The sequence below is a fragment of the Anneissia japonica genome, unplaced genomic scaffold, assembly GCF_011630105.1.
Source record: "Anneissia japonica isolate Jap-2015-1 unplaced genomic scaffold, ASM1163010v1 scaffold2392_len1475705_cov187, whole genome shotgun sequence".
NCBI classification, from domain to species: Eukaryota; Metazoa; Echinodermata; class Crinoidea; order Comatulida; family Comatulidae; genus Anneissia; species Anneissia japonica.
In genome coordinates, this window is record NW_022751777.1 from 1,135,632 (window position 1) to 1,147,011 (window position 11,380).

Below are 11,380 nucleotides of genomic sequence, written 5' to 3' on the forward strand. Positions count from 1 at the left end.
GAGTAACAGACTTTAAATCTATATGCTATAGATTGGCCCAGAAAAGCACTCAGGTTTGAAAATGTTGGTTACATGAAAGGGAAGACCAAATTATGAAAGTTGTATTATCGTTTATATGTATTGCGAAAATGGTAGAAAGATACATTGTAATAACTAGATGAACTGAGATGCTTATTCTTCCATGAAAAATTCCGTGCAAGACTAAATTAACACGAATTAATCTATAATGACTATGTATATTACACGAGTTGAAGTATTGTGTGATATACAGTACCAAACATTTGCAATTTAATAAAACGCGTGTTACGAATAGGCATGATACAATAATTTAATATAGGACCTTACATTGTCTTTTGAAATTTAAGTAAACGGTTGAGTTTGTAGTAGACTGTCTTATGCCCAATTCCGCCTGAGGCATTAATAAATCATTTTATCATGCTCTATGAGATGTAATTGTTTGATTTTAAGTTGTTTTTTAAGTGACACATCAGTCATGTACTGTGTTTGTTTTCTAGCACCGTAGGTCTTTATCGATTTGTTTCTAATCAGTTTTAATTATTTAGTCGATTCATGGATCGTATTTATATCTCCATGGACACAGACCTATACCGTAGCAGACAATAAATGATAAAGTTACGTACATTAAGCACTAAGAATCGGGAGCGCATACAGCTTTTTGTGATAGGGTGGATGGAGACGCAATGTTAGAACCCTCGGTTTGAATGAGGTAAGTTTTTCTTTTCGTGGCTGCAGAGGTCCTACCACGAAATGATTTTTTATCTAAATGCACAAAGTTTTGAAAAAAATGATGATGATGTTGTGGATGATTATGATAGTGATGATTAAGATGATGACTTTGATGACAATAGGCCTAATGATGACGATGATGAATGTGATGCCTTGGCATAGTGGCATGCTTTTAGTGATGGCCTGACCGTGGCTCCAACATATGTGCGTGATAGTTAAAAGAAAAGTAATGTCATAGATTGATAAAACAGCAGTGTATCAATTCATATGTAATTGTCCTACAATATTAATTCATTATTAGGCCTAATATTCGTCTAAATGGAAAATTTACAAAAATAAAAAATAAAATAAAATAAAAAATAAAACAAGAATACAAAGTTTGAGACAATCGTAGGTTTCACATCGAGGCTAATTTTATAAAGTGATAAAAAAAAACAAAAGTAAAAGCATATTTTCATTTTTCATTTCTGAAATTTTGCACCCTAGGTTTGATACCGTATATACCGTAGTGAACTACACAGATTCGTTCGCGTTCTCACGCACAGCGGTGCCAGTTGCGTACCATGTGTTTACACTCGCCACTACTGGACTCCTACGGAAAACCTTTCGGAAAAATCAAAGCGAAATATACAGTAACAAAAACAATTGTCATCGGTCATTTGGGATCAATTATAAACCTCTTTGATATCAATCCGTTCCGCAGCTATTACTGTTCATAATAATCAAATTCAGTTGCGGAAATGTGGAGCGATGGGGCTAAATTATGAGAATTTGATTCGCCTTGCCCAGCTGGCTCAGGCCACAACAATCCGGGATATGAATGTAAACAGTAAGTGTTCCACTGGCTACGGGTTGTCATGTGTTGCAGCTTTTACATCGCAGAAGGGCGTCATTAGCAACTTCTGAAGTTTGGAACCTGAGATATTTACAAAGGAAAAGCGCGTACAGACACAACATAGGTCTACCTCTAAATAAAGACGCAAATAGAAAACATATTCAGTGTTATAGATAAACACTTGCGAGGCAACAATACATTTTAATCTGGCACCTGCGAGAAGTGGTTTAGGCCTATTATTAGGTAGGAGCTATATTGAATACTGTAGCCAGCTAGTGGGACAGTTGGGACAGTCCAACACGAATTTTCTAATGGGTCCACAAAGAATGGGTCCACTTTTTTAAAAATGGGTCCAAATTATACAGTTTTATGCATGAAATGAATCCATTTTTTTAATAATGCGTCCAGATTTCTGATATTTTGTCTAAAATGTGTAAACGTTTTAGAAAATGGGTCCAGATTTTTAATATTTTTGTGTAAAATGGGTCTAACTTATAAAAATGGGTCCACATTATTTGGATTTACGAGCAAAGTGGGTCCACCCTGATATTGTCCCTCACTGTTTAAAAATTCTGGCTACGGCATTGGCTATATTTACAGCATTTTGCAAGATGTGCTCATCTGCTTTCTTTATTACAGTACATAGGCCCAAGTCGAGTGAGCATCCGATTTTCTTTTACCCTTTATAAAATTATAAATTTACTCTGTTTCCAGAAAACAAAGATCGAAGATACAGTAGCCCGAACGCACCCCTAGTGTCCCACCTAGGCGCCTCACATTCTTATCTGCTTCCCGCTACTTGAAACTGGGGATAAGCTACAGCATTATGGGCCCTTGTGGCACGGCAAGGATTCACTTAATTACTTCTAATACTTTTAATTAATGACCAAATATTCATTTTTCTTTAAATAAATACCGGTACCGTAAATTACAAGACTGTTTATTGTACACGAGGGTTGCAGGGTATTCTTTCAAAGTTTACGTTGGTTTCCTCAGGCTTATGACTCTCTTTATTCTAAGAGGAATGTAATTTTTTTTTTTTTTGCTCTACTGGCGCTTCCCTTCTAGCCCATTACCCATACTGGCTCTTGTTTGGGGAGATTTCCGGTTTAAAAAAAAATTCGTAGTTAACATCATGCAAAAGAGGGCGCAATACATTATAATTTTATAATTTTTATAACAGTACCGGTACTCTGTAAAGAAGTAAAGATTTATCCCATGCAAACGTTGTTTCCATATAACCAGCTCCCAAAAGTGGAATTTTTACTCTATTGATCAATGCGATAGCCAGGATAGAAATATCGTTCAAAAAAATTCAATGAAAACATCAATTTGTTACAAAACGTCGTCAATCATCAAAAGCTGAAATTGAATCTGGTTTCAATGATTATATTATGATATAATATATCTTACTTATACTGTTTAACATAATATATCATAACTTTGCTCATTATCGTTAATTTGTGCAATAGATCAGTCTGTTTATAACAAAAATCACCTTTTAATACCCGACAGTCCATATTACAATATTATAATTTAATCAAAAAAAATAGGCCTATGGGGTGACTAAGCCATTATGTAAAAAAACATATTGACTATGCCTAGCCTATAGGCCTTCATCAGTTTTGTAAGAGCAAGTACAAATGTATGCTCACAACATCGAAAGCTAGTGTTGATATGCGAGATCGCTTCCCAACCTTATACTTACTTATACGCAAGTTCGATTTATAGTCAGTTAAAATGCACTTTGTAAATCTAAACATTTAATTACAACGTTAAACAATAAATTGAATTAAAACAAAATGATTGAAGTTAGGACCCAATGATCAGGTATAAAAACATTTTTCAAAAAGCACTATACAAGCAGTCAAAATTAGATTATTATGATCTAGAAACGTGCAAACAATACCACCAGTTCAATAACATTGTAAAAGTGTTGAAATTAGTAGTGCAATATATGGCACCGAATTGAAATGAAGTAAAAATTAAATAGGCGTAGAATACACTGTAAAAACAGCATGGAGCATTTAAACACAAAGCTCCGCGCAGTGTTGTCCCATTTTTGGTGACACGCTTAAAAGCTAAACGTGTTTAGGTCCGGCCTAATGTGTTTAAGTTTCTGACGTGTTTAGTATTGGATGTGCTTAGGTATTTGACATCATGATGTCTATTTGACATCATGATGTCTATTTGACATCATGATGTCAAATACCTAAGCACATCATTAATGCTAAACTCGTCAAGATACTAAATACATTAAGCTATGTCTAAACACGTTTGGCTTTTAAACGTGTCACGAAAAACGGGACAAAATTGCGCGGAGCCAGGCCCCACCCTCTCAACCCCCCCCCCCCTGTCGGGGAGAGCTAGCCCCGGTAGTACAGCTGAAATTATGCATGTCGTGTCGTCACCATAAGAAGCCACGATCCCTCGGCTGAAGTGGTTGTTTTAGTTTAAAAAAGGGGGCCCTGGTAATTACAAGGCATAGCAAAATACAATAACATACATACAGTAAGACAAAATAATAATAATAATAATAATAATAATAATAATAATAATAATAATAATAATAATAATAATAATAATAATAATAATAATAATAATAATAATAAGTTAGGCCTATGTCCCTGTTTTTTGTTTTTGTTTGTCTGTTTTTTCAAAATTAGGATCTCTGGAATATTATCAATGCAAAGAGTAAAGTAATACATAGGGCTATAGCTTGTTTTATTTTAGAGGTAGGGAAGCCGTAATCATAGAAAAAAAAATGAAAACAATAAATGATCTAATCAGGATAATACTACTTCAATGGCTACTACAATAAAATACTCTGTCTATGAGTTTTCCAATTTTAATCGGATGAACAATTATACTGGAAGAGACAATGGGCCTAATAAATCAAAATTACAATTTTTACAACATGATTGCTAATCTTATTCTTTTCTGGGCCGATTCGGCTTATTCAAGCCATGATCCTTACTAGATACGTCGCCAGTTTGCCGTTTCATAATCATCATGCGTGAGTGTGTTTATGTGTGATTGCTAAAGTTAAGATTTATCATATTTATTGTTTCATGCTTTTAAACAAAATTGCCATGGCTATAATAGGCCTATATTCCAGAAGAAGAGAAAGGGTAACAGAAAGTTAATAATAAGTAATGATATTAACTTTCCAATGTCTGTATTGTAATGTAATTGCATAAAAGTTATTTATTAAATAATAATTCAGTACAGGATTCTTCAGTAGCCAGGCATAGAGAAGGGGCCTAGGCCAGGGTCATATTCTGCATAGACCTAGCTTAACGTAAAAGAGAACGAGGCCTAGACTAAAGTGGGACCGGGCAGCTGGACTGGGCATTGGCTGGTCTCCTAGTCCGACATTGTAGCCCAGGCTGAAGTGGTTGTTTTAGCAACTCCCATGTTCCCACTGGCGGCCAAAAGTTTTAAGAATTAAGTTCTATCACTTCCGCCGAGACAATCACTTCCTCCGTGAGACAATCACTTCCGTCGTGAATCTCACGGCGGAAGTTGTACTTTCCATGGCGGGTTGTGATTTTGAAAGTTTGACGTGACATTTCAAAAGTTGTTGCCGTTGAATTTTGAAAGTGTGCCGTGGGTTTTAAAGTGTGCAGTGAATTTTGAATGTGTGCCGTGGTTTTTAAAGGTGTGCGGTGAATTTTGAAAGTATGCGGTGACTTTTAATGTGTGCCGTGTGATTTAAAAAGTTGTTGCCGTGAATTTCGAAAATGTGGCCGTGACATTATGGGCCACCATAGAAAAGCGATAGACACGAGGTAGACTTGCCAATTCTATTTGCTCCTGTTTTAAGGCAAGTTAATTTGGCAGTTCCACCAGTAAATTAGCTGTAGTTATAATTGGTGTTAATTATTTACTCGATCGTTATAATGATCCCAAAAGATTATCTTCTTACACGTTGTGACTAACAAATGGGAGATCGGCTCAAACGTCTATGACGTCTGAACAGCGCACCAACGAGTGTAAGTTAATTTAGAGGCAGAAAAAGTTGATTCCGAAAAGTAAGATCGGATTAAATTGATTGATTATTCTATGATAACTGTTGCGTGCGTACAGTTGACCTGATTAAACATACAGTATGCCCCACATACATATGTTTGTAAGAACAATTAATTCCATTATGAATTTTATCAATCCACATAATTTATTTTACAAGGAAAGTATGCTTTGCCTCAGTTAGATGAGATTGCTAGCGAGCAAATAACATCGTTTCGTATGGAAGACCCCATGATTAAACTATAGACTATTTTGAAAGTTATCCACTTTCAGCTAAATAGATTTCTGTAGAAAATAATGATGATTGTTACCGTACTGTACCTATATTAACTGGTTACAGTATATGAAGTAATTACACCTATACTAAAACATTAAAGATATGTACTATTTATAAGTCAAGCGAAATGTTCTGAATTTTAATCTTTATAGATACATTTTTCAATTTTGTATATAATTATCACAGAAGTTTTTCTCTCTGCATCCTCTTCTGATCGTTGGCATCACCGAGCACAGTAGTCACACAGGATTTTGTTACATCGTGAAGCAACAGTTTTTTTTACTCATCTTCAGTAGCGTCCATTTTCAATCTATTGATCGCCATGATGTTATAATTAATCCGATGAATCGAAGAATAATTACAACACGCTGCAAGTATGTTCTGGTTGCCGTTTGGGGATTTCCCTTTCAGCTGCCGTAATTATATACTTCATACAAACAAAATATGAGTGTATTCTCCTTGCTGTGTTCCTATTTTTCCCATTGTACCTTATGATACACTGCTATGCCAAGATTCTTAAGAAAGCGAAAGCATCTTCCGAAAAAATAACAAAAAAAAAAAAAAAAAAAAAAAGGGCGATGCATATGGGCCATGCAGAAAGGATTGCCATGTTGATAAAACTTTTCGAATGGTCGTGATCATTGTTGTGCTGGTTTGTGTCAGTTGGATTCCATCGTTGATTACACGTTTTTTTTATATTTTTTTGAAATATAAAATTTATATAAGAGAAACGCGTTTGACAATACAGTACTGGAAATCACGTCAGGTTTGGTGGCGTATGGCGGAAGTGCGATCAATTTCTTGGTGTACGCATTCATGAGTAGAAATTTTAAGAACACGTCCATGCAGGTAAAGTGCAATCTGAGTTTGGGGTATTACATGTGATAATATTGTATGAAAACAATATTAATTAGGCCTATATATGTGGCTACGCCTAGGAAGACACTTATATAGGCTTGGTGACTGGGGGAATACAACGTACAATGTCATAATTTTAGAAACGTTTTTATCCAGCAATGAGTCAATAATGATTATAATAGCATAGACAATAATAAAAATAGGTAATAATAAAAACGACAACATCAGCGTTAACATTAGCAATGCAGCAGATCAGCATGAAAAACATTGGCAGCAAAAACATCAGCAGTAGCGACAACATCAGCAGCAACATCAGTATTAGCATCAGTAGCAACAGTAGTAGCAGCTTCAGTTGACCATTATCTGCAAAATTAGTATCAGCAGCAACACCAGCGGCAACATTAGCAGCTTAAGCATCAGCAGCATTAGCATCAACATCATCTGTTGCATCAACAGTATTAATCATCATCGGCAGATCATCATCAGCAGCAGCTTCAGCAAATCATTATCAGTGGCAGCATCAGCAGCACCATTATCATCAGTAACAACATCAGTAGCATTAGCAGCAGCAACATCAGCATAATTATCATTAGCAGCAACATCAGCAACAGCAGCTTCATCAGATTATCAGCAGCACCATCAGCAGCAGCATTAGCATCAAAAGCATTAGCAGCAATATCAACATTAGCATCAGCAGCGACTGCAGCTGAAAATTCCTTGCCAAATTATGTTCATTCCTCCTATACATAATGCTCAATTCTTATACTTGAATATTGCCAGAGAATTTAAACATTTTCGCAGACATAAACGTCTGTAAATAATTGAAAGCTTACGGTATATTTAGAGTACCGTACTCGCGCGAATAAGCGCCCCGTTTGAATAACCGCCTCTCCTAACGTGAAAATTTCCTTAAGCGCCACGTTTGAATAAGCGCCCCATAATATTTTCTTTTTAGCAAGTCAATAATCCATTCAATACTGGGACTGTTGTTGGTATGATTTGAGATGTAGAGTGGAAACACATTCTTCTTCAGTCAATATCAAAATGAGGATATTTCTCTTGCACATTCCCATCTAGTTACAATTATCCTGCCATCCTGCTAATCTCAATTGTCCGAAGGCCAACAAGCTAACCACTAGCATCTGCTATTTTGCTGTTATGTAAATATTCACGCATTCTTGTAATGAGCTATTTTCTCTGGACGATTATCTTTTCTATCCACCATTCGTGATTTCCTTATATAATCTCTTTTCATTCAAAAAGTGCCTCTTGAATTAAAAATTTTCCATAAGAACCCCTCGATTTTCATCTATTCCCATAAGCGCCCCTCAATTTCCATTCTGTTTTCATAAGCGCCCCGTTTAAATAAGCGCCCTCAGAAAGCGCGAGTACGGTATCCGATTTGTTAGTCAGAATTGCAATGACTTCATCAAAATCTCCTGCAAGATGAAAGGCAATTAATTTCAGTTTTGCAACATTTTTGTCACCAAAATCTATATCTCCTTCATCTGACAATGTATTTGATGTGCATTGGTGTTCATTTCATGAAACAAGATGGTAGCAATTCACACATTCTATCAAATTTTGAAATAAAGAAAAAGTTAATATGTTAACATCATCCTCAAAAACTGTCATGGGATTCATGAAATTTACACACATCTCTATGACATGCTAACCATTTTAAGCTGTTGTAATGTCTGACAGACCCTGATTTAAAAAAAACAAAAACAAAAAAAAAAACAGAAAAATTTGTTATTTTTTGTCTTACTGTATTGTGATTAGTAGAATGTTGTGACTTACCTCATCTTTATTACTATCATTTTCATCCAAGGTGTCTGTGGATGGTACCGTAATACATAGTCACCAATCTCGGTTTTATAGGCTGTATCCCTCGACCATAATAGATTTTCTTTTTGCTTCCATATAAACGATGCAGATTTTCTTCACTGATTCCTTAACTATCCAAAAGCTGAGCCTTGCTTAAATGCGAGCCCATTTCCAACCGAAAAAACAAACTTACGGATATTATGAATATGAAAATAATAAAGAAATTTGATTGATGATAGCAAAAAGAACATCTGGCATAAGGATAAATTTTGCATTCAGATATATTGCATGCAGATATGTCTCAAAAATTATTTTGATTAAGATCTTTTAGACAGGCTTTGAACATGTTTACTTTTTTTTTAAGGAACTTGAATTATATTTTTAACCAAATTGATTATATTTCAATTGAAAAATTGATACACAATAAAATAATGTTGTTGTAGCCTTTCAAGTTCTATTGTGAAGTTTATTGACAAAACCCATGTTAAAACCAAATCATTAAATATCTGCATTCGTTTATAACATCTAGGTCATATACCAGATCATAAAGCACCAATCCGATTTTTTTGGTGTAAAATCCACCAAAATATTCCTTAAAATGTAAATAAAAAACATAGAAAACATAAATAATTAGGAGTACCTAAAAAGGATTTTGTTCTAAAAAAACAATTTGGTAGATTGATTGACTGAATTTATTCGTAAATAGAGTCATAAAATATATACATAAAAACGATATACAGAGAAACAGACAAGCTAGAAATTGCACAAAAGCATGACCCTAATTACAAGAAAAAGACCAAAAAAGTAAAACTTATTTCCATATTAAAATAGGCCAACATCAAGAAACGGTCCTACACCGTCTGGACTGGACTGTGTTTGAGTAGTATGATGGTATCAATGAGATTAAGAGAGAAAGGAGGGACTCGGTAAGTGGCATACTGCCAAGGCTATCCCTGTGTGTGTAGGTCACTGGTGGTAGTACTACTTTGATTTCCCCATCATTAATGAAATGAGCCCGTCATGCTTGGCTGGCTGGTTTTGATTTACATTTCGCATATCTAGGGTTGTTTCAAAATGTAAATCAAACCAGTCATGCTTCGGTGGTTTTGATTTACGTTTTGGAACAAATTTAGAGAGGGCGTTGGATCAGTCAGACATACGTTTTGAAAAATTAGAAGTAGGGCCTGAATTTTAAAGAAATTAGAGCTACATTTTGAATTTTTTTTTGTTGAAAAATTAGAGCTTCGTTTTGAGAAATTAGACCTAAGTTTTGTTTATTTTTTGATAAATTAGACATTGAATTTTGCAATTATATTTTGATTTCAAAATGGACTTTTGCTGCGTATGGTACCCCATAAAAAGACAATGTCACAGAAACTTTAAAGAATAAATTAAAAATGATAATGTAAAGCAACCAATGGATTACCTTAAAACAATGTTGAGTGGTATATTGTGGTCAAAGTAAGAGGTGATTAATTTTGGGGGTGAAAAGTTAAAGTGGCTTATAATATTAGGCCTATATAATGAATAATAATTTGTGAAATCATTACGTTATTCAGGGAACAGTGACAGTTCACAGTAACTGTTCCCTCCGTTACTCAACTTCATTATGGGACGATTACAATGTTCATAATCATGGACGTTCCTCAATGCTTTAATCATACATCACATATTATTTTATTCAAGTGTCTCTATGGTGATTTGCATACACAAACCCCCGCATCCGCAGTGTATGTAAACCTCAATTGAGAAAGTTATTGATGTAATTGTTAACAAAATAGCAAATATCGTGATCAGAAACTCATTAGTAGTTGCTGACTGAAAGATATTCGTCAGTGCAAACAATTTTATTACTTAACTATCATAATGTTGCGCGTTCAATATGAACTGACCAATAAGGTTGAATTGCATATTTCGATTGGCTTACATGCTGCAGGCATTAAGACTAACACTGTTATAATGTAATCAGGCTTGTAGTCTTGGTGAAAAGCCGGTAGTTACAGACACCATTGAAATTAAGCAGGAGCTAATGAATGTAAGCGAAAGCCTCATAAGGTAATACTGTTGTTTATGTGCACTCGGTAGTCGTATGCAACAGTGGGTAGAAGTTTTAAGAAGAGGTAAGTGATATAAAACACTTTTAGGATAGGTTTGGCGAAGGCATAAATATCTTTTTCTTTTCTGAAGGATATGGACAACATATCCCACAGGGTAGTGTGTTAGGACCGATCTTATTTTCATTATTTATTAATGACCTTCCACAATATGTATCTCCAGGATCATGTAGCATATATGCGGATGATGTTGTCATCTACACTACTGACAAATCGGTAGAAAATATCAATATCAAATTTCAATCAATAATGAATAATGTCGCAAATTGGTATAAATTTAATAAATTACTTGTAAATTCTACCAAAACCAAACTTATGTTAATTAAAAATAGAAATGTTCGCCCTCTTTCCTCTTTGAACATTCATGTTGGTAATGAAACCATTGATGAGGTAAAAAACATCCGTTATTTAGGACTTCAAATTGATGAAAACCTTACCTGGAATGACCATATTCGAAAATTAAATAAAACTATTGGGTACAAAATTAACATCCTAAATAAATTGGCAGAAACACTAAATGAATCTTTTCTAAATATTCTTTATAGAAGTACAATACAACTCTGTATGGACTATGCAATCTCAGTGTGGGGAACTACGTCTAACAAAAACAAAAACATTCTATTAAGGCTACAAAAACGAGCTGCTAGAATAGTTAAAAATAATTTTGATTTTATAAATTTTCGTGGAATTGAT

The 11,380-nt window shown here is 34.6% G+C and overlaps 1 protein-coding gene across 2 annotated transcripts in view; it reads left to right on the forward strand.

Annotated features, from left to right (window-relative positions):
* Positions 1-698: 698 nt before the first annotated feature.
* LOC117121853 (QRFP-like peptide receptor) overlaps positions 699-11,380 on the forward strand; it is a 25,197-nt gene continuing 14,515 nt past the window's right edge. Inside the window, exon 1 of one of the 2 annotated variants that reach the window (XM_033267239.1) lies at positions 699-727. The gene's annotated coding sequence lies outside the window, so the exon portion shown is untranslated. Of the gene's footprint in view, positions 728-10,545; positions 10,694-11,380 lie in introns of those variants that run through there. The other variant, XM_033267238.1, reaches the window with a different exon arrangement.